The sequence below is a fragment of the Tiliqua scincoides genome, chromosome 3 (assembly GCF_035046505.1).
Source record: "Tiliqua scincoides isolate rTilSci1 chromosome 3, rTilSci1.hap2, whole genome shotgun sequence".
Taxonomy (NCBI): domain Eukaryota; kingdom Metazoa; phylum Chordata; class Lepidosauria; order Squamata; family Scincidae; genus Tiliqua; species Tiliqua scincoides.
Window position 1 is genome coordinate 142852985 of NC_089823.1, and position 24746 is coordinate 142877730.

The 24746-nt window shown below is 44.8% G+C and overlaps 1 long non-coding RNA gene across 1 annotated transcript; it reads left to right on the forward strand.

Annotated features, from left to right (window-relative positions):
- The first annotated feature begins 4242 nt into the window (after nt 1-4242).
- Nucleotides 4243-9333, forward strand: LOC136643861 (uncharacterized). Its single transcript, XR_010794067.1, has 3 exons — nt 4243-4336; nt 6585-6650; nt 9282-9333. It is a non-coding gene; the product is annotated as an uncharacterized lncRNA (long non-coding RNA).
- The last annotated feature ends 15413 nt before the right edge of the window (nt 9334-24746 follow it).

The window sequence follows — 24746 nt, forward strand, 5'->3', positions numbered from 1 at the left end:
AAAGACTATGGTATCGCGCTCTGAAAGGTGGTTCTGGCACAGCATCTAGTGTGGCTGAAAAGGCCAATTTGGGAGTGACAATCCCTTCCACACCGGGAGCAAGTGCAGTCTGTCCCTGGTCTGTCTCCCTGGCTATGGGCCTTCCTTCTTTGCCTCTTAGCCTCAGACTGTTGGCAAAGTGTCTCTTCAAACTGGGAAAGGCCATGCTGCACAGCCTGCCTCCAAGCAGGCCACTCAGAGGCCAGGGTTTCCCACTTGTTGAGGTCCATCCCTAAGGCCTTCAGATCCCTCTTGCAGATGTCCTTGTATCGCAGCTGTGGTCTACCTGTAGGGCGCTTTCCTTGCACGAGTTCTCCATAGAGGAGATCCTTTGGGATCCGGCCATCATCCATTCTCACGACATGACCAAGCCAACGCAGGCGTCTCTGTTTCAGCAGTGAATACATGCTAGGGATTCCAGCACGTTCCAGGACTGTGTTGTTTGGAACTTTGTCCTGCCAGGTGATGCCGAGGATGCGTCGGAGGCAGCGCATGTGGAAAGCGTTCAGTTTCCTCTCCTGTTGTGAGCGGAGAGTCCATGACTCGCTGCAGTACAGAAGTGTACTCAGGACGCAAGCTCTGTAGACCTGGATCTTGGTATGTTCCGTCAGCTTCTTGTTGGACCAGACTCTCTTTGTGAGTCTGGAAAACGTGGTAGCTGCTTTACCGATGCGCTTGTTTAGCTCGGTATCGAGAGAAAGAGTGTCGGAGATCGTTGAGCCAAGGTACACAAAGTCATGGACAACCTCTAGTTCATGCTCAGAGATTGTAATGCAGGGAGGTGAGTCCACATCCTGAACCATGACCTGTGTTTTCTTCAGGCTGATTGTCAGTCCAAAATCTTGGCAGGCCTTGCTAAAACAATCCATGAGCTGCTGGAGATCTTTGGCAGAGTGGGTAGTGACAGCTGCATCGTCGGCAAAGAGGAAGTCACGCAGACATTTCAGCTGGACTTTGGATTTTGCTCTCAGTCTGGAGAGGTTGAAGAGCTTTCCGTCTGATCTCGTCCGGAGATAGATGCCTTCTGTTGCAGTTCCAAAGGCCTGCTTCAGCAGGACAGCGAAGAAAATCCCAAACAAGGTTGGTGCAAGAACACAGCCCTGCTTCACTCCGCTTCGGATGTCAAAAGGGTCTGATGTGGAGCCATCGAAGACAACAGTGCCCTTCATGTCCTTGTGGAAAGATCTGATGATGCTGAGGAGCCTGGGTGGACATCCAATCTTGGGGAGAATCTTGAAGAGGCCGTCTCTGCTGACCAGGTCGAAAGGAGGGGAGGGGAGGGGGCTGAGGAGGCCCAGGCTCCTCAGCCCCCTCCCCCAGCTCTACCTATTAGGCCCATTTGCTTAAAGTCAACATGTGTTTGGTGTAATTTACTATAATCTGTTTTCTGGTGTTCTGAATAGTATTTTAAGATTATGTGTGATTTTATTTCCATTTGCTGTGTTTATTGCTTTTTTACTAGTGCTTTTATGTTTTGATATTGGCAATTTGCTCTGTTTTGTAAGCCACCTTGATGACTTTTGAAGCTGAGTGCAGACTGCAAATATTTGAAACAAACAAATCTACTTTTTTGTCTGGAGCCTTTGTTCTGTTTCACTAGTAAGGGTCTCCAACACTCCCATTATCTTAGCAGTCTGCTTGCTGCTAGGCATAGGAAAAATAGTGCTTTTGCTTATGAGACTATATAAATGGGTGATTGTTTACATCTACATTACCACCAATGTGCATGGTGCCTTATAATCCTTAATAGGCAAACATGACCCTGATTGCATTGAATTGGCTTTGTGGCCACTAGCAGAAGCTGTGGAACATAGAAGCCTTATCTGCTAGGCCCCTGTGTAGGTCAAGTAAGAAAATGTGTTGCTGGTGCAATAAATTCCAACCTACAGGTATAAAACAATTTGTTATGCATGATAACTGTACCTTAACCCTCTCTTTGACACGCCTTTAGCTTTGCAAAAAAAAATCCACATTTTTTCTGCAAAGAATCCATTTGAAAGGTATGAGGTGTTTTGAAACCTCAACATCAGAGCTACATTGAAGTTGTGTTTTTTTTTTCTTTCTTTGACTTGATAATCTCTGATCCAGCAGAGGCAATCTGTGTATGGAAAAACGTTTCTGGACTTAGACTGTCCATCCAGATCAGACATGAACACGTATCATAAAGTAGAGCTGGTCTCCAGCTTTGGTCCTGAGATTTGAACTTTAGAGAGACATTTCTCTGAGGAGGTGTCAGGGTATGTGTGAGTGGGAGGGAGAATGGAGTACAGTGCCCTGGAGTGAGTAAAGGGGGGAGAGAGAGAGAGAGTAGGGGGAGCATGTCAGAATGGGGATGGGATGGGATAGATACCTGGTCTGAGAGAGTGGAGCGTATGGAGAGAGGGGGTGGGATGATACGTTTGGGGGGAATGGCATGGAGAGCATAGGTGAAAGAGAGAATGGAGTGGAGTATGTGGGTATTAGAATGAGTATTGGCTCACTTCCCTGAGTGATTGGCTTTATGTGGATTTTGAATTCTCCCAATAGATTCGCTATGACTGGTTTGAATTACACACTTCTAGTTCTTGCTTTCTGCTTTTGAGACCACAATATCTGCATTCTTTAATTGAACAATGTGCTTACAGGAGGACATTACCTCTTTCTCACTGGACTCTAACTAGGTGCCAAATGTTTGCCTTTCAAGAAGAGTGGGAAGTCCTGTGACATCATCAGATTCTACCTTATGACATCAGAACCCGCACCATGAGTCTCAGGCTTTTGCATGCTGAAGAACTAGCAATGGTAACTCAAGAGATTACAACATAACAGCACAGATTGCTTGTTTAGCACAGTGTGTTTGCTATATCCAGGCACACCTTTTGACCACAAGCAGGGATTATTGCTGTCCAAAAGGCCCATGCAAATTATCTGTTTCAGGGTAGGGGCAGCGAAGATACTTGTTGAAAGCATCGTGTATGGAGCCCCCGAGAGAGGATTTCTGAACTGGGGCAAAAAACCTTGACTTAGATTACCTACAGATTTTAATCTTCCATGCACTTTAAAATGTCAGTGGATCTGAAGCTCTTCTTCAAGCATTCACAGTTGGCTAGGATTTGAGACTACAGCAGATCTTATGCTGGTGACCACTGGTGTCTTCAACCTTCACAGTGTCATTCAGCTGTGGCCAAAGGGAGGAAACTGCAGGAAGACAAGCCCCCATGCACCAGCAGAATGGACTAAGGCTCCAATCCTATCTAACTTTTCAGTGCTGATGCAGCCATGCCAACAGGGCGTATGCTGCATTCTGTGGTGCTGGGGCAGTCATAGAGGCCTCTACAAGATCAGGGAACGTGTGTTTCCTTACCTTGCAGCTGCATCAGCACTGGAAAATTGGACAGGTTTGGGCCCTTAATCAGGTTAATTACAGAAACCTACAGAACCTTCCATGTCAAGTTTGTTTCCTAGCCTGAGCATCCAAGTGACCTGTTTCTACTAATGAGGTCTGTCTTTGGATTCCTCTTGGATTAACTTGGAAATTATCCAATTTCTTGCCCTCCCTGCAAATTTTGACTCAGATCATTTTCTGAGTCCAGCTAAGGTTCGGAAAATGGCCCCTCCCTCCCTGCCAGCCCTTCCCATCAGTTTTGAACCTTCTGTCACTGCTATTGCTCCTGCCACCCAACAGGTAAGTCCAGAGCTCAGGAGCTTGTGCTTTTCAGGTGTGAAGAAGTGGTGTGGAGGTCTTGTGGGCAGTTGACTGAACATTTGGGGGTTCAGAAGGTTGCCTCTTAGTTGGGGTGGATGTTTTTGAACCCCCTTCCATTTCTATATACAAAATTCCACAGCCTCTCTAGCTTTGCTACCTAGAGCTCCTTTTCTCTCTCTCTCTCTCTCTCTCTCTCTCTCTCTCTCTCTCTCACACACACACACACACACACACACACACCACCCACCCATGAGACTTGGTTTCATCACAAATGAACAAAAAGGCTCAAGTGCCACCATGTTACTGGAATTTGATGTTGTATCTAGCTTTATGAGAACATTCTTGGCAAGATGCCCAAGTCTTGATGTAGAAGCTGTTGTTGGCTCTTGGCTTATCCTGCCAACCAGTACAAAGGCTGTCTCCTCCCATTCTGAGTCATCGCCCTTGTTACACTGTAATAAATGGGAATTGCATTGCAGAATGAACAACACCTGCTGCTCAGCCTTCTTTGAGAAAGTCTGCAACCAGGTGGAATCATGAAGTGGTTGAATCTTTTCAGCTTGCTGTTCATCTTGATCCTCTGCCTTGCGACCTTTTCAGTGGAAAGTAGAGGTAAACTATCTGTTCAACAAGGCAGTTGCAGCAGGGCTTCATTTCCATAAGAATGGCTTTGCTCGATCAGGCCACGTTCTATCCAGTCCTGTATTCTGCTTTCAACCGTGACCAGCGAGATCTGTTTAGGAGGATCACAGGAGTGAGATACCAAAGTGGCCTCTATGTCCAGAGATACCAGATCAGGTTTCAATTTGGGGGCATGAGGCAAGATTCACAACAAGCTTCCAAGATCTGAGATGAGATTAATTGGCAAAAAGTAGTATATATTTTAAGAGCAGTTCTTGTAGTTACTTTTTTAATACCTCTTAATAAGGGCGGGTGGAGAGGGAGAGGTGCTCCTGGTCTGACGCATAGGGCAAGGGGAAACTCTGTTCCTGCTCCTGCTAAAAGGCATTCTTCCTCATACTGCCAAAGATTAATAACTGTGGGCCACACTGGACATGTTCAGGGAGTTCCATGATCAGAATTCTTTATGTCTTTTTTTTGGTGGTTGGGGGGGGGGAAATTAGCCACCAGGGGCATAGTTGTGATGGTATTTGGACTGTAAATATTTCCCCAGGCCCAATCCAATGATTCTCCTTCAAAGTTACTGCAAAAGAGAAAATTTACAGGTGCTAAATTGTGCTCATACTTCCTCTTCGGCAGCTACCACCAGATTCAATAGGGGTGATCAGAGGTTAGGGCATCAGTGAAAGATCCCACCAAAATCCCACATCACCAAAATCCCACATCACAACTAGTTTAATCCTGCAAACGCATTTATTTGCAATTTGGTTTACAGACATACCTTGACTTTCATCCACTTGACTTTCATCGCTTTGCTCTTTCATTTATACCCAAATTTCAAATTTTGCCTAAGTGCTTCCTTCTCGTCCAATTTCATTCAAACTTCCACGACATTCGTCAACATTCTTATGCTTATTTTTCTTTTATTTCTGTTTATTTTGTTTTTGCATGAATCTGCATGTGTTGTATAGTTACTTATGTTTTTTGCCAGCCAAAATAAATTTGCAAGCTTAAATCAGGCTATCCTTTGACATTCATCCATTTTTTTACTTTCATTAATGCTCTTGTCCCTAACTGGATGAAAGTGCAAGCTATTGCTATGCTTGGAAAAGCTGTGCACCCTGCTTTTTAAAAAATTAACTTTCTCTTTTCGGTGCTGACAAGCTGATGAAAAGAAAGAAGTAAATACACAGAGAACCCCTATATATAAAATGAACCTCTGGGGCCTTGCTTTTCTTTCAGCAGTATTCAAAATATGAGCCCTTGCCTAGAATTTAAACTGTAGTTCATCAACGTCCATCTCTGTTTTTTCCCTATTTGAATTCCATTATATTTACCACTTTGTTGTCTTTTGATTATCCTTGTATGTACATTTTAAATTTTCATTGTCCATAGTGGTTTATTGTCCACCTGTCTCTGGTGGATCTGGCCACGCTGGTCCATGCCATAGTGACATCAAGATTAGATTATTGTAACGCGCTCTACGTGGGGCTGCCCCTGAAGATGGTCCGGAAGCTACAACTAGTGCAGAATGCAGCGGCTCGGGTAGTTGCTGGGGGTCGGCGGTTTGACTCCATCACGCTGCTACTCCAGTGGCTGCACTGGCTGCCCATTCGTTTCCGGGCTGAATTCAAGGTGCTGGTTATGACCTTTAAAGCCCTAAATGACTTGGGACCAGCGTATTTGAGAGACCACCTTCTTCCGTATAATCTGGTCCATTCTCTAAGGTCATCAGAAGGGGCCCTGTTGGTTGTGCCGTCATTGAGTGTGGTGAAGGGAATGGCGGCCAGAAACAGGGCCTTTTCAGTGGTGGCACCTGTACTATGGAATTCCCTCCCCTTCGAATTGAGAGCAGCTCCCTCATTATTAACATTCTGGCGGGGCCTGAAGACTTTCTTATTCAGAAAAGTTTTTGAGGCAGTATAAGGGCTGTTTTTATAAATTTATAACTTATGTCTTTTACTGCGTGCTTTCAGTCTGCTGCCATGTATTTTATCTTAATTGTTTTTAAGTGTCTTGTATTTTTAATGTTTACCTGTATTTTTTAATTTGATTGTTAGCCGCCTTGGGTGCCCTTCGGGAGAAAGGCAGAATACAAATCCAATAAATAAATAAATAAATACTCCTTCTGTCTTTTTGGTTGGGGGGGGGATAATCTCCTTTATGTCTGCATCTTTTACATAGTTGCTGTTATAAATTTTTTTTTTGCATTTATTGGTATTTTGTTTATTGTTCATAGGTAAAAAGGCTAGAAAATATTGCTGTCACAACACGAAGAAGTCAAGCCTCCCTTCGATGCACAAAAGTACAGTTTCTTATTATTCTGATGATAAATGAATGATTATCAGTGCAGCTGTGTGGCAGCCAAACACTCCTGCACGCAAAAATATCACATCAAATTCCTACTGATAGAAGTCTGAACTGAAGCGAAGGGTACTTTTTGGAAGGAGTGTTTTGTGGATAATTAATGCAATACTTACTTAGGAATATGATCTCCTAGTTTTATAGAACTTGATCCCAAATTGAGAGACTTGATTCAACAGCGCATGCTTGCCTGATTATAGGCTTGTAGCCCTGAAAGAGTGTTAGGGTCCAATCCTATCCAGTAGTCCAGTGGCGGTGCAACTGTGCCAATGGGGCATGCGCTGCATCCTGTGGTGGGGAGGCAGTCACAGAGGCCTCCTCAAGGTTTGGGAACATTTGTTCCCTTACTGCACTGGTGCTAGAAAGTTGGATAGGATTGGGCCCTCAATCAGCTGATGACTTAGGAAGGGGTGTGCATGTGTGCTCATGCGAATCCAGCCCTTATGCCTGTTCCTGAGCACCTGATCAATATAATTCCAAACCTTGGCTGCTGAATTGTGCTGGGGAATTTTATGCGCAGCACCCATTGGCATGCAAGGATTCCCAGACTAGATAGGGATATACAGTATATTTAATAGCCTGTTTCTGTGCACACATGCCTCCTAACCAGATTGGGGAGAATGCGTGTAAGCTTACAATTTAAAATGTTGGGCAATGGGAGGATCACAGCAACCACATGAGGTAGCTTAAGCAGCTGATAAATCTAGAGCCAGAATTTGAACCTGTGCCTTTACTTGCAAATCCAACACAGCACAACTGCATCGAGCTGGTTCTTCTCACCTTTGCAGCCTTTGATTGCAAATCTAGTCTTGGGTCTGATCAATTCTCTTTACAATAGGCAGCGTTCGTATAGATTCCAAGCAGAAAATTCACAGCTGGTGAGAAACGGAAAGTACTAATATAGCTTGACTGTTAATATTTTTGGTGATCCCAGGTACAAATGTGTTGAACACAGATACACATACCCCAACAAATGTTACTAATTCTAGGTTGCAATCCTGTACATACTCTCAAGTAAGTAACAGCCCAAGCCTCTCACCTGCTGGGCCATAGCATGCAACTGCCCCAACAGAGCATGTGCTGCATGCTATAGTAAGGGACAGGAGTTGATCAGACTGCCAGCAAGAGCTAGGTAAAAATCTTTTATTTACATTCCAGTAAGCCACCTGATCACCAATGGGCCTCCTTGTACCCATGCAAGCTATTTTGTTGGCAGAAGTCTTAGTAGAGGAAAGGGATAGGATCTGGCATGCATGACTGCTACCAAGATCCTCCCACTCTTGAACCACTCCCTAGTTCAGCCCACTCCCTACCTCAAAGCACTCCCTTCACCACCACCACCACCACCACCAGAGCATCCAAGCAGTTCTGGAGTGCACACTCAGCCTCCAGCAGTTTCCACTGTTGGCTTAGTAGCAGTGTTGGCAGTGGTGCTGTGATGTTTGTGCTGTCATCAAGTCACTTACAGCAGCAGATCACTTATGCATAACTGGCCCATAAGATTGGTCCATAAGTTCTGATTAAGTCTGGGGCTTACTTCTGAAAAGACATGTTTAGGATTGAAGTGTTAGTGAAACTTGTACCCTCAAAATTCCATGGATATCAAAGATGTAACCCCCAAGCTTTGCTCTGGGCAAAATTGACCATTCATTAACCTAATTACAGGTCTACACCACTTAACAACATTCTCCAATCACCATTGTTATGTGATCAGATTGTAAAGTGAAGGTTCAGGCCAATCTAGGTCCTTTGTTGTGTAAACAGACACTCCCTGCCAGACACTAGCTGGCTGCACAAGCTACTAGAGATAGTCTCTTCTTTGCATTAAGCGCCTCTCTGTTGTGTTAACACACACTCTGCTGCAGCCTATGGGATACTGACTACCTCATTAAGAGTCTCTTTGTTGTGCTTTGACCACTGTCGTTATATTTGTCCCTCCTTCGGCGGAAGGTTGTTAAGCTGCGCACACCTGTCATTGATTAACAGGGTCAGAGATATGAGAGTCAAGGAAGTGTTTATCTTCAGGGCTGGAGGCATAGATTTCAAATTCAGGTGAATGTAAGGGCATCCAATTTACAGATGTCTCAACCTAAGGACAACCACAGCATGTTTTTGTACAGGTGCAGCTTGTCCATTCTGATGTTTTCATGTAGGTCAATAGCACTGGTTTTGGAGCTGGAGAGAGACACTGGTTTGTGAGTGGGAGAGAAATGTTGCATTTTGTATATGCAGAAGTGGGTAAAGGAGAGCCAGTGTAGTTCTTAACAGAACTGTACTCACATTCCTCTCCAACTAATACAAATGCAAATCGTAACTTAAAAATAGTTTTAAAACATCAGCAAATTTTGATAAGTTTTGAATGCCAATTTATTTAAAAGAAAAGAAAAGAAAGAAAAGCAGGCTTTGAAGACCAATTTTCAAATAAACACAGAATAGGAGATGATTTTTGGCTTGACCAGGTACAAATGCTCAGTCTCCAGGAGCATTTTTTGAAACCCATACATTTGTTAAAGTGTATTTGTCCTAAATTCTCTTGTTATTGGTTCACTGTTTTTCCTGTTCTCTGTTACAGAGATTGCTGGACGCTCCCGGAGACATGGCTGTAGGCCTTGTAAGACTGAGAAAATTCCATCTCATTACGTGGTTGGACCACTTTCTCAAATCTGAAATTAAACTTTTGAAAATTTGGACAAATATATTTCATAAGAAATGTGTATTGAAGTCCTTCTCTTTCTTTTTAAAAGACTGTCTTCATTCACGACACCTAGTCCTTCAGTGTATATTCCTGATTTATACTGGCACATAGCTTTCCAAAAAGAGTTCCAAAATCTGTTTCAATACCTTATTTGTTGGCATTCACTTTTCACAGCCATTCATCATGTATGGTTGATGAACATCCCCACAGATGAGGTTCTGCTACCCGCTGCGCTGCACAACATAGCAGATGGGGAGGCAACAGTTGATAGTGTAAGTCCCACAGTACTTCAGCCTTCCTGTACTGAAGGAAGGCAGCCAGCTCATGCAGAAGCACTTGCTCATCTTGGATGTCTTTAAGGGCACAGAGCCATGCTTAGAAAGACAACTGACACCATCACTATTTCATATTCCTTTTTGGAGGGCTTCTTAACTGGTGAAGCAAAAGACCCTGTGAAGAATGCCAGATCATCACTTTGAGAGTTTTGGATATCCTATATCCTGTCTACTTGTGCCCAACATGTTCTTCCAATTGGGGGCAAAAACTGCCACCACAATATAATGCTTCTATTTCAAGCATATCAAGATAAGGACCCACTGGCTTTACAAGTGCAAAATAGAAAACATTCTCCTTACCAGTTCAAGCCTCTTTTTTTGGTCCTTTTTCATGGGGGGGAGGCTGCGTTCTGGAGAGCCCCAGTTCCATCAGATTGGGACCATTCTGGTGTCCTCACATTCCCCTTTGCCTGGCCTGATCACAAGCCTTGACTCATGAGTAAATGCAACCATGTGGCTTAGTTTTGCTTTCCATAGGGCTCAATACAGTCGCAGCTGGGAGGGAGGGACCTCCTTCTCAGGTGTTTTTGGGGGCTGCATTCATTGGATCAGGACCATTCTGATGTTGTTGGATTCCTCTCAGCCTGCCCTTTCTGATGGACTAAGGCAAGTCTGCCTACTCATGAGTAAAAGCAGCCGTGTGGCTTAGTTTTGCTTTCCATAGGGCTCAACACATTTGCAGCTGGGAGGGAGGGACTTCTTTCTTGGGTGTTTTTGGGAGCTGCATTCATTGGATCAGGACCATTCTGGTGTTGTTGGATTCCTCTCAGCCTGCCCTTTCCGAGAGACTAAGGCAAGTTAGCCTACTTGCGAGTAGACGTGTGATACGGCTCAGTTTCACTTTCCATAGGGCTCCATGCATTTTGGGGTTTCCAGTTTTTTTGGCCATAACTTTTGAAGGAATGGAGCTATTTTACTCTGGTATTTTGCATTGCATTCCACTGGAAATTCCACATCCAATGGTATACGGCATGATGGGGTTGCTCCTAAAACCATTATTTTAGTGCATCATCCCCTCCTTGCGCGTCACCCGGTGCAGCCCCCACCCCCTAGCAACGCCACTGAGCCTGCCTTTGTCTTTCTTCAGCGTGCCTTGTGTCTTTGCCTCCACCCACCGACTAATGAGGCATTCTGAGATTAGCTCATTGACTTTTGGAGCCAGGTTGGAATTTTTTGGCATCTACCTAACTGGCCTTGGTTCATGGTTTTTTCACCAACCCCAGACATTTTTGGATTGGGTTTCCCTTTAACTAGGTGGCCACATCCGGCAGGCATGGTGTGCACCAGCAGGTAGAAGTAGGGATTTTTGTGTGTACCCTGAGGTAAGCAGGACCAAAGGGAGGACCACTACCAAACCCTAGATGCTGTTGAGTGCCAGCCAGAGGCCGATGGATGATAATGCCTCAGATTTGGCTTGCAAAGCCAACCTCAAATGCTTTCCAGCCTGGGGAAGGCAGTGCAGTTCAGCTTCTTCAACCCCTCTGAGTTGATATGCTCACTGTCAACTGATTGCAGACAGTATGGAATCACTGAGTGAATGCCTGATAAAGGAAGACCCAATTGTTTGACCTCACCTAGGTTAGAGGCCTGCACTAAAGGAGGAAGGTGTTTGAGGCAGGACTTACCGCTATTTTGTTGAGGTGTGAAATTGGCTTTTGGGCACAATGTGATTAAGGAAGGAGAACAATAAATGAAGGGGACTAAGATTGTCCATTTCTAGGGCTGGTCCAATCATGAGGCCAACTGAAACTACCATTCTGAGGCAGCAGTTTAGTGGAGGATACCTATCTCTGTTTGCCTCATTGCCTCTACTGCTACTCCCTAGATTGGAAAAGGAAGAGGGGGGCAGAAAGGAAGAGAAAATGTGGAGGATTAAAATTAGAATTGGAGGCAATTGTGGCCAGAGCAGATACAGACTTAGATGGTCACCTGTACCTCAGACAAATGAAGATAGCATGTTTCTAGCTCTATGTGACATAAACCTTTAAAGTCGTGGTTCCCAGCTTTTGGGAGCCCGCAGACCACTGAGGCAATAATTGAAATGGTTTTGGACCACATGCAGCTGTTGGTGGTCTGGCCTCTGCCTTCTCTGGTGATCTGTCTCCAAAGCGCTCCCCCACAGAGAGAGGATAGAGAATGGACTGCTCACAGCCAGAGCTGACACTTAAGTGGTTTTGGCTGTGGGCCGTCTCCACCCTCTTTGATGGTCCATGGGAGCTTGCTCAGCTTGCTCAGCAAGACACTAGAAGTTTTCAAAGGCAATTTTTTTTTTACTGAGGCCTCATGGATCACTTCTCAGGGTCTTGTGGACCTCCTGTGATCCACGGACCACAGGTTGGGAACCAGTGCTTTAAAGAGACCAGTGAATGTTGTTGACTTTATTTTCTGTTCCTTTACATACAGAGTATGTAAATGACTGAACGTCCCAATAAATATTGTAGTGGGAACACTGTTATATTGTGTCAAAGGATAGCCCTCACTTCACTTCTGTTGTTTTTCACAATTTTCACAATGGAGAGAGGTGAAAAGCGGTGTGCCCCAAGGATCTGTCCTGGGACCGGTGCTTTTCAACCTCTTCATAAATGACCTGGAGACAGGGTTGAGCAGTGAAGTGGCTAAGTTTGCAGATGACACCAAACTTTTCCGAGTGGTAAAGACCAAAAGTGATTGTGAGGAGCTCCAGAAGGATCTCTCCAGACTGGCAGAATGGGCAGCAAAATGGCAGATGCGCTTCAATGTCAGTAAGTGTAAAGTCATGCACATTGGGGCAAAAAATCAAAACTTTAGATATAGGCTGATGGGTTCTGAGCTGTCTGTGACAGATCAGGAGAGAGATCTTGGGGTGGTGGTGGACAGGTCGATGAAAGTGTCGACCCAATGTGCGGCAGCAGTGAAGAAGGCCAATTCTATGCTTGGGATCATTAGGAAGGGTATTGAGAACAAAACGGTTAGTATTATAATGCCGTTGTACAAATCGATGGTAAGGCCACACCTGGAGTATTGTGTCCAGTTCTGGTCGCCACATCTCAAAAAAGACATAGTGGAAATGGAAAAGGTGCAAAAGAGAGCGACTAAGATGATTACGGGGCTGGGGCACCTTCCTTATGAGGAAAGGCTACGGCGTTTGGGCCTCTTCAGCCTAGAAAAGAGACGCTTGAGGGGGGACATGATTGAGACATACAAAATTATGCAGGGGATGGACAGAGTGGATAGGGAGATGCTCTTTACACTCTCACATAATACCAGAACCAGGGGACATCCACTAAAATTGAGTGTTGGGCGGGTTAGGACAGACAAAAGAAAATTTTTCTTTACTCAGCGCGTGGTCGGTCTGTGGAACTCCTTGCCACAGGATGTGGTGCTGGCGTCTAGCCTAGACGCCTTTAAAAGGGGATTGGACGAGTTTCTGGAGGAAAAATCCATTATGGGGTACAAGCCATGATGTGTATGCGCAACCTCCTGATTTTAGGAATGGGTTAAGTCAGAATGCCAGATGTAGGGGAGAGCACCAGGATGAGGTCTCTTGTTATCTGGTGTGCTCCCTGGGGCATTTGGTGGGCCGCTGTGAGATACAGGAAGCTGGACTAGATGGGCCTATGGCCTGATCCAGTGGGGCTGTTCTTATGTTCTTATGTTCTTATGTTTATAACCTCATAGTCCATTGATATTTCTAGAGCTCCCTGGAGGCACTTGCCCTTCTGCTGCATAGGTTCTTCACTGGTGATACATGATTGATTGCTATGGAATAAGGGCACATTCCATATACTTGGAGTTCGTGTGCCAGTTGGACCTTTATAGCTGGCTGCAAGGGAGGAGTCTTTACAGGATGGGGGTGGGAGGCTCCAAGAAGTTACCTTTTGCTTTTTAGGATGCTGAGGTCATTTTAAAGGCAAACACTCTCTGTCTAGCCCTCCATGCTCAATGAAGATGTTTGTAAAGAAACGGGTATCACCTGAAAAATTGATTGATTCATTGGAGTATTTCATTAAAATAGCAGGGGTTTCTCTGGTAGAAAGTGGGTGCTTATAAAAATCAGAAAATGTATTGAGTGCTCTCCCCTAGCAAGAAAATAATCTTTAGGAAAACTAACTTCCTACTGCTGAGGGAAGTGGGGGGAGCCATGTACACAGCAATAGATTCCCCTTCCTTTTAATTTGGCTGCATACATCTATATTTTCAAAGTTGAACCTCGGAGATCTGAAAAGAGGTGGATGTTTTCTTAGGATGGGGGAGGGGACTGTTGCCATATGGGCAAGTTCTTGAGCAGTATTTAACCTCCTAATCTGGTCCATAAATGGACTACATAATCTGACATTCAACTAGGCGACTGCCTCTTACCTCCTGGGAAGGAAGCAAATGCCCGAGTGACTGAGTCACAGTGTGAGGTTTGTGCCTTCATGTATTTGAGATAACATTTCCCAGCAATGTTTTCAGGTGTGGGAAATTTAGTTCACGCTTTCCATTTGACTCACCTTCTGGCAAAGAGTGGATAAGAACATGGATTTGCTGTGTAATAATCCTCTAATAAGCATAGCACCATCTGTCCACTCCATCAAAGTGTAAATGCAGAAATCAGGTCAGCCTGTGCCAGGGCAAACAAGCAGATCACATGGAGACTCGGAGCCCAGTTCAGCACAAATTCCCATGCAGCGGTGCAGTGGCATGGGCCACGCTGCATCCTGCATGGAATTTTGGGTGCTGGAGGTGTCTGTGGGGTAAGGGGCCATTTGCCCCAGGGTAAGCCTCAGCATCCACAATGGGGTGACTTTGACCTGCACAAGCTCTGTAGCTGGCACAAGTCCACATTGCCCCATATTGGCAGATCAGGCTCAAAGGGAGATAGGATTCTGTGCACACAGCTACAGCCAATTCCACCCCCTCCCAGGCCTGATTCGCCCAGCCCTGTTAACCCCCTCCCTGCCTTCCCTTGCCCCATTCTGCCTCCTTGTTGCTTGGGATGGAACTTAACTTCCATGGCATGCACTGCTCCCTGTACCAGGGTGAGTGAGCTGCTGCAGCGCAACTGCTATACTGTCACAAAGTGCTTTACTTTGCTGTTCAGGGTTGTGGCATTAGTCATTTTTACATCTATGCTTGCAACAGATTGGCTCAGCATCTTTTATATGCATACAAACCAGCTTCCTGGATTCCACTATATCACATGCTGTCATAACCAAGAAATGAAACTTAAAAGAGTCAAAAGCTGGCTCACTTTGCAATAGCCCCCTTTCAAGTTCTGCAGGACAGGCTACAAATTAGGGCACAACCGAGATAAGGCAATGCCTGTCTCTCAGCTAAGATTCTTCGGGGCAGATCAGTGGCAGTAGGAAAAAGTAGTTAAGGTGAAGGGGGGGCAGAAAGATAATAGCCCCCTTCCTTTCCAGTCCCTCCTCTAGTCATAGATATCTGTACTACCATATTAGCGTTCCATTGAGCCAAGCAGTGCTATTCTTGAGTCATTGCAGGATTTGATCCTGCAGGAGGATTCCAACCTTGCCTGTATCATGATGACCTTTGTGAAAGAAATGGGAGGAGTTGATCTCTCTCAGTGGAAACCACCTGGACTTTTACAACATAGGCAAGGGCAGCACAACTGGGGACACTGCAGCAAGGCGCTGGGAAAAGCTTAATCCCAATAAGACGGAGATGCTGTTGTTAGGTATTGCATCTGGATCCAGAGAAGGTGTTTGACTTGTTTTTGATGGTGTTGCTTTCTCTCTCTCTTGCTCTCCCTCTGATTACTTCAGTGCATGATATAGGAGTCTGCCCTTGAAGGCAGTTCAGAAACTACAGTTATTAAAAATAGAGCAGTTAGGTTTCTAACTGAACCCAGACGTACAGGGCACATCTCACCAGAATGAAGATAGCTACAGTTGAGAGGTTCTAGGTGTTGTTGAGAAGAATTCTAGGTGTTGAGAAGGATACATACTCTGATGGGGGGGGGGGATTTAACTGCAGTAAGAATGTCCATCCAGATGGGGGGGGTTGATGTTAGTATTTGCCCTAGTGGTAAGCTGCTATTGTCACTAATAAAAAAAATAAATAGTCCTCATGGGTAGGGAATAGGTATGCAGTGCAATCCTAATCCCCAGGTTAGGCCAGCACAAGTCACTTGCCATAAGGCACATTTGCGCTGACTTGAGTCAGGGAGGCCAGTACTAGAAGTTGTGCTGGCCTCTCCATGCTGGATGTAGGCCCGGTGGGGTAAGTTTGCATCAGCTGAGCTCAGCCAAAGCAGGGGGTTAGGGGGTGTGTGGGGAGGGCGGTGAGAGGCATTTTGGGGTGGGAGGATGGTGGGCAGTGGGTGGGGAATAGGAGGTGGGGCCAGGATCCAGCGGCTAAGCCAGATCCTGACCCTGTTTAGAGCAGCCTATTGCTGCTTTGCTCTACTTGGATTTGTGCCCCCTCCTGAGGTGGCTCAAATTTGAGTAGACCGATTGGAGTCAGTGCAGCGCAACACGGGGTAAGGGGAAAGTTTTCTCCTTGCCTTGGGCTGCGCTGATTCTGGCCCCAAACAGGTGCTGCATGCAGGGCAGTCCCGCTGGGCTTCCTGCTCCAGCACAAGTCAGGATTGCGCCCTTAGTCACTCCCCATCAAGAGTGTCCCCAAGTGTACTTTTAATTTTCTCTGATAAAAATGAATGGCTGCCATTCATTCCTATAGAAAAAATTAAAAGCAATCAAACCACAATAGAACATGCCGCAGAAATGGATCAAAGAAAGCATCGGCCCTGTATCACTCCCAGAACAACTGCATAAACAAATGGGCTTGCCAGTAGCACAATGAATGGCACAGCAGTGGTTGCGCAATTTGCTTTAAAGAGACATTTCCCAACCCTGCAGAACTTGATAAGTTTGTCGTGGAAAGCAGCTCAAACTCATAAAATTGCAATAAATACATTTTTATGAGCACTAAGTACATAGAGTCAAAAGGGCAAGGGCTGGAACCATGTGGGAAAAGGAAATGTTTCTGAGTGCAAAACTCACATCCAAACACGCACTAAATATTTAAGCATTTAACAGCACCTGCCTCCACATTTTCAGTGCAGTGGTGGACGTTCTTGCAATTCCAACATTGAGTACTGGGATTCCATTGCACCCTCCAGAGTTGTATTCAGCACCAGCCTGTACAAGGCTATGCTCTGCAGCTCATGTCATACCTGTTGCCATTGGATTGTTAGCATCCTCTTGACTTCCATATTAATTTCATTTTTTATCCTACCTTTCTTCAAGTCATGCAGGGCAGCGTTCATTATGTCCTTTCATTTTATCCTCACAACCACCCTGTAAGGTGAGTTAAACAGAAAGACTGTTACTGGCTCAAGGTCATCCGCTTACACTTCATGGTTGAACAGGGATTTGAATCCTGATCTTCCAAATCCAAATTGAACCAGGAAGGGTGTGGGTTTTGAAAAGTCTGGGCAAGACCAAGGGCCCACCTGCTGGGCAGACCCTTAGTACTGGTGGCTGGTAGTGCCTTTAGGGAATGGGCTGAGGTGAAATGGGAAGGCCCATTTACAATCTAGTGCCAGCAGTGTCTGGCACGTGGACAGCCCAATCCTGAGCTGCCTGGTGCACGGGGCTGCAGCAGCGCCAAAAATGTCTGCTGCGGCATCCTAAACACTCAGTCAATGCTAGCACCAGTGTTCCCCTAGTGCCGAGGGCCGCAACAGCTCTCATACTGGCTTTTGAGATACTTGTGAGACTTACAGCACAATCCTACGCATGTCTACTGAGAAGCAAGGCCCATTGTAGGAGGCTTACTCCCAGGAAAGTGTGTTTTGGATTGCAGCCTTAGCTCAACTGCTTCTAAAAGAGCCTACTGGATGCATTACTTACCAATTTATTTTTGGCAATGGTCTCCAATGCATTAATCCATTTCCCTTGCCCTCTCATTGGACAGCTGCTTGTATAATGCTTTTTTTTTTAATGGCTGACAGAGTGAGTAAATGAGGCTGGCACTGACCCCTTTTTTGCTCCATTTACTCAGCCATAGGTGGACATCCATCATCCATCAGCAGAGCCCAGAGGCACAGCAATTTGGTCTTCGCCAGAGCATGGAGACCAAGTCACACGCTTCTGAGCCCCAGGTGTCATAGCCCAGGAGCCAAGAGGATTGCTGGACATTGGGCATTGTAGGCATTTGCTTACCTTTTACAGGATGACAGATGAGCATCTAAAGGCAAAATGAAAGATGAAAAGCAAACAAAAAGCCCCACAGGAAACCACCTAGAGATCACCACGTGTCTATGACATCTACCTTTCTGCTCCCAGCCTTTTCTTTCATTTAACATTGAATCACAAGTTATTATTACTCCCCCCCCCCCATTTTTTAAAATGAAAAGCAGCTGCTGGAGACTGCAAACAGGAGCAAAAATAGGCTGGTGCCAAGGGAGTGCTTCATCCAGTGGTTCCCAAACGGTGAGCTGTGCCTCCCCAGGGGGCAAATGCCCCAGGGCACCATGCTTTTGCTGCCCATGGGGACACCCCCCTGCTGCTGCCACATAGCTACTTCCCCTCCAGCTCCCTTCTGAGGGCCATGGCAGCTTTGCGCAAGCGTCCCCTGATCCTCCAAAAGCCTTCTGAAGCTCCTGGAGGGCCATCAATACTTCTGGTTTTCTGACAAAAAATGGAAGTAGTGTTCAAAGGCCCTCTGGAGACCTCAGAAGGCTTTTGGAGGGCCAGGGGATTCGTGTGAGATTCAGGAGGCTCTGGTAAGTGGGGGGTGGGAATCTCATGAAGGGTGCCGTTCTGTGGTCTTGGCCCCAGGTGAGGCATGGACCGGGATTGTGATTGAGGGAGAGGGGAAAAGAGTGAGAGCATACTAGGTGCAATACATTGGCCACGTACTTCAAGAACCAAGACCATGCCAGTAGGTGCCCCCTGCCTTCAGAGGTGGTGTGGGCGGGCTCTGTCACGGAATGTCTGCTCACCCTGATCTTTACCCACCTTTTGTCAGCGAGGCTGTGTAGGTGATGTTCACTGTTTCTGCAGGATACAATTACGACTTTTCAATTGATGTATTCTTTTTTTGTGGTTTTTCCGTGTAATCTTACTTGGGTGACCTTGTGAAAAAGCAGGATGAAACTATGGAAAATGGATATAAATAATCATCTTAATGATACTTAATGGTAAGTATCCACTTACCATGGATACTTCTAGTATCAGGAGTTGTGATGTGTGGTTGTTTCTTTATATAGTGACTCTCCATGAACTGGCTTTTCCTTCCATCACATAGGTAGATACCCCATGATGTATAACGGTTTACTATGGGGAAAGTACAATACTGAGCCCTACTTCCAAATGTTGACATTGCATTCCCCAAACAGGCAGGCAGAGGGCGCCAGTACTTTAAGGGAGAATCATGGAGTCCTTAAAGCCATAAACAGGCTTTACAAATATTGTCACTGGTATATACTGTACATACACTGCTGTGGAGGAAAAATTGTGTCAATCTAAAATGGTACAAATCCCATTCTTCATAAAAAAACAAAACTGCACGACGTGGAATGCCATGAAAACTTCATGTGATAATGCTTTTAAATTATCAAAATTTCTACCTGAATTATCAACTAACCGTGACTTGAGTGTATCATTTAGACCAGGTCTATGTAAGTAGAAAAAAATATACAGTAGATAAGTATTAAAGGATTGTTTGTCACATAATAATAACTAATACCATGAAATATTATTAAAATGAAATTACTATTATTATTATTAAATTCCTCTAGACCTGCTAAAGAATTATTATTATTATTATTATTATTATTATTATTATTATTATTATTATCAACAACAACAACAACAACAACAACAACAACAGCAACTTTATTTCTACCCCGCCTTTCTCCCCAGAAGGACTCAAGGCAGCTTACAACAAGGTTAAAACAAATTGAAAACATAATTTAAAAACAGATACCTCTTGAAAGCAGCATTTGTTTTGCACATTTAGGGGTAATTCAGATGAGTCACCCCCCCCCCTTACTCCATGTAAGCAATTACAGGACAGTGCATGTTGGGGGAGTCACAAATGCTTACCCTCCTAACACATACAATTAGACTGGGTCAATGGAGTATTGACTGAACCAAGCCAATATAGTTTGAACGAACCCATGGTTCCCTCTATGTAATATGAAATTGTGGTTTGCTCTAGAGCAGGGGTACCCAAACCCCGGCCCTGGGGCCACATGCGGCCCTCAAGGCTTCTCAATGCGGCTCTCAGGGAGCCCCCAGTCTTCAGTGAGCCTCTGGCCCTCCGGAGATTTGTTGGAGCCCGCACTGGCCCAATGCAACTGCTCTCAGCGAGAGGGCAACGGTTTGACCTCTCGCGTGAGCTGGGGGATGAGGGCTCCCTCCACTGCTTGTTGTTTCATGCCTGTGATGCGGTAGCGGCAGCAAAGGAAAGGCCGGTCTTGCTTTGTGCAAGGCCTTTTATAGGCCTTGAGCTATTGCAAGACCTTCATTCATTCATATAAGTTCATCTTTAATATATTCATTTATGTAAACTTATGCAAATTTATTCAAATCTTAATGTAAATTAATTCTTATTTTTCCCTGGCCCCCAACACAGTGTCAGAGAGATGATGTGGCCCTCCTGCCAAAAACTTTGGACACCCCTGCTCTAGAGATAAAGCAGAAGAGCTACATTTCCTTCTCTAACGAATGAAAGGGGAGGCGGGGTCATGTGGGTTCATGGCCCCCCAAAGCTCATTTTTATACTACTAAATCATAGATGAGTTTGAAATGGCTACCCAAGAGTGAAAGCAGACCAAAACCATCCTGCCTAAAATGGAACTTCTGTCTCTAAGAGTCCTACCATATGAATGTTTGCTCAGAAGTAAGACAATCAATGGGGCTTACTCCCAGATCAGTGTAGATAGGATTGCAGCCAAAGTCTTCTTTCTCTCTGTGTAATATTAAAACTGCCATCTGTACACATTTACCTGAGTCTCACTGAACTCAGTAGTCCTTGCTTCTGAGTAGACATGCTTAGGCCTGCACTGTTAGGGCCCAATCCTATCCAACTTTCCAGTTCCGATACAGCAGGATTGCAACCCCAAGGTAAGAGAAACATTCCCTTACCTTGAAGAGGCCTCCAAGACTGCCCCCCCACCGCAGGATGCAGAGCATGCCCCATTGGCACAGCTGCATCAGCACTAGAAAGCTGGATAAGATTGGGCCCAAACTGGTTTGTTTATGGCATTTCTCTGCTCCACTGGTGACAGGGAAATGTGTGTAGGTAGATCTTACTATTACAGAGGCAATAGATTACCTTTGAGGGCAGTAGCTACATTTAGTTCTGCCCTGAAAAATTCTTTGTTCTGAAAAGTGCAGAACCATATACATGGGTGAAAATCATGGATGTTTACAAGTGATTTTGACCCTAGTTTGAAATCCGTGCATAATGTTAGATCATTTTACATCCCTTAGGAGGAAAAGTATGCTGCATTTCCAGGTTATGATCAGATAAAGAATGTCACAAAGCCTGGGCATAATGGATTTGGTTTCCTTAGCAATCTGCAATATTGACTATGGGTACTTTCTGTTTGTCAGGTTCAGTCTGAGCCAACCTGAATTTTGTGGCAAATATTTATTCTGCAATTACGGCTAGCAGGCTCACGAGAAAGTATACTTTATTGAAGACATTTTACTGATCATAGTTATATTGGGAGTTAATTGGAATAAGATGGCTCAGGTTGTTATCTTATATGGCTTTCTTCTTTGCTTTTCTTATAGTCACATAACTGAGAATAATCAACTGATTTTATCACTAGATAGCACTCATCTTTACATTCCCTTTTTAAAATCCCATCTAACCAAACAGGAGAAATGCAAAGACCATGAAAATGAGCCGTAGCTGCTGACAGTAAAAGTATAACATCTCAATCCAGAGCTGCCCAGCATGCAGGGCTGCCACAGTGCCAAAATGGCTGCCACGGCATCCTGAGCACACCGGGCAGCTGGAGGCAGCTCCTCAGGAGAAGGGGACATTCGTCCCCGCAGTGGGGCTACTCTACTCTGCGTTGGCTGTTTGGCCGGTGCATAGTAAGGATGCCTCATGTCGGGCTGTGAGGACAGACATGGGGCTCTGGATTCGGCTGACTCCTTCCCACCCTGCTCCCCCCTCCTGCCATGTCTTCCCCCGCCCTCCACCCACCCTGGAACACCTCCTCCCCACCTCTACCCTGCACGGAATTACCTCTCTGCTGCCGGGCAGTGGACTGCTGGCCTCCAACCGGTGTGCACTGCTCTGGATTGGGCCCTAAGGCTGCAATCCTATACATGTTGGCAACCTTAAGTCTCGAAAGACTATGGTATCGCGCTCTGAAAGGTGGTTCTGGAACAGCGTCTAGTGTGGCTGAAAAGGCCAATCCGGGAGTGACAATCCCTTCCACACTGGGAGCAAGTGCAGTCTGTCCCTGGTCTGTCTCCCTGGCTATGGGCCTTCCTTCTTTGCCTCTTTGCCTCAGACTGTTGGCAAAGTGTCTCTTCAAACTGGGAAAGGCCATGCTGCACAGCCTGCCTCCAAGCGGGCCGCTCAGAGGCCAGGGTTTCCCACCTGTTGAGGTCCACTCCTAAGGCCTTCAGATCCCTCTTGCAGATGTTCTTGTATCGCAGCTGTGGTCTACCTGTAGGGCGCTTTCCTTGCACGAGTTCTCCATAGAGGAGATCCTTTGGGATCCAGCCATCATCCATTCTCACAACATGACTGAGCCAACGCAGGCGTCTCTGTTTCAGCAGTGCATAAATGCTAGGGATTCCAGCACGTTCCAGGACTGTGTTGTTTGGAACTTTGTCCTGCCAGGTGATGCCGAGAATGCATTGGAGGCAGCGCATGTGGAAAGCGTTCAGTTTCCTCTCCTGTTGTGAGCGAAGAGTCCATGACTCGCTGCAGTACAGAAGTGTACTCAGGACGCAAGCTCTGTAGACCTGGATCTTGGTATGTTCCGTCAGCTTCTTGTTGGACTCTTGTTGGACCAGACTCTCAATCCTATACACAGGTACCTGGAAATAAGTCCCTCTGAACTCATTGGGGCTCGCTTCTGAGTAGACACATGTAGAAGTATGACTGTGTAGAAGACATGTAGGGGACATTTGCAGTGGGCATGGAATTCCATTAGAAAAACCCCATATTCTGCAAAATAAAAACCCATCCATTGCATTGGTTTCTGCATGTGTAATATTCCTTAATTTTTATATTTTATATTGGATGTACAAAGATGGGGAATGCTGGATTGGGGTTATGATGCCTAGATGGGAGAGGCTTGCAGTTTAATGACCACAAAGAAGTCTTGGATGCTTGTGTTTTTATCTTTTTCCATTCCATTATTATACGATCATAATGAAAACAGTGACTGGACTTGATTTTTGTATCTTTTCATAAAGCCCAAATGAAGATACGTATCAGTAGCGAATCAGAACAGTGTTCTTCTATTAGAAACAAACAGAAGAATGTAAGGATGTCCTTGATGTCCATTCAGACAAGGATTTTGTTTCCAATAACAACCAGAGCTTGCAAAGAAGGTCATGAAGATCATGGTCATCTCTTTCGTCATTATTTCATTCCATCATTTGGTATGTAGAAGTACACTGGTTCTGAACATGGAGGATTCACTGAATCACCATAACTCACAGGCATTGATATCCCTCCACAAAACAGAGTGATAGGTGTGGCAAATAGAGCAAAATGGAGCTGATTTATGGAACACCAGGCAATCTTTAATAGGCAACTTGAGTGACTGAAATTCATCTCAGACTTGGGAGAGACAGTAGCACCTGACTGAAATGTCACTGAAAAGGATGAGAGGTGTGAGAGAATGCTTTCTCTGTTCAGTAATATTTCCTAACCCTAGTGCCAACTCTGATAGTAGTTCTAGTGATAGGGCTACTAGACTCTGTGTCCTGGACTAGACGTTCTATAGAGCAAAAACGTCTAGTTCTTGCTCTGCTCCAACCCTGGGGAAGAGCAAAACAAAAACAGATTCTGTCATTCCTATCTATAAACAGTCTAAATATATAGGTAAGAATAGTGCTTTATCATGAATTTCATTAAATTCATGTAACAATGCAAACACATGCAAATAATGTTGGGTTTTCTTAGGAAAAATGAACTCTATATCAAACCAAATTTGGAGGGCGACTGTCCAATCGGGGCTGCAATCCCCCTGAATTCAGTTCATCTGCATAGGCAGGATAGGGTATATTCAGTAACTTATGGAGCATCTTTTTTTCAAATTGCAGGTACAAATTCTAACATGCAGTCAGTATAGTTTTATCCCCAATTTAGTGGATTTTGATATTTTTAACTAGCACTTCAAAAAGACTTGAATATATATATATATATATATATATATATATATATATATATATATATATATATAGACTGAAGCATCAGGTCTATGAAACAAAAAATGAACAGAGAAATAAAAGCCTGTTTACCTGAGGAAGGGGTTTGAAAATTATCTTTGTTAGTGATAAAATTGTGATTTTTAAACAGAACACTAAAATCATAATAAAAAAGTCACTCTAGAAAATATAAGAAAAACAGCCCTCTGGGTGAAAAGTTGACTGGCTTCTTTTCATTCCATTTACGTCTATGTTTCATACTCTGATTTTTAAACCTTTGGTAATAATGTTGCTGCTTAGTCAGTACATTTCCATTTAGTTATTACCTCTCCTTTTGAGAATTTGTTTCAGAATTGTTTCCTAGAAGACAAAACTCAAAATAGTCATTCCCTCCCATTTTCATTTCTCAAAAAAAGGAGGGGGATAAATTAAAAAAAAAAATGCAAAAGTGGTGTTTCAAGTCCCACTTTTACCTTATCTTTTCTGAATCTGGACAAAATATTCCATTAGACGACGTCAGTGCAACACAAATAACAACCACAGCAGAGAATGATGCTGGTTCCTCCAAACTCTGCCTCAGAAATGAGTCCCACAGCTCCCTGCAAAGTAATTGGTCTAATTAGGTGGAAGGAAGGAGCGCCTTTAAATTCCTCAGAAATTAA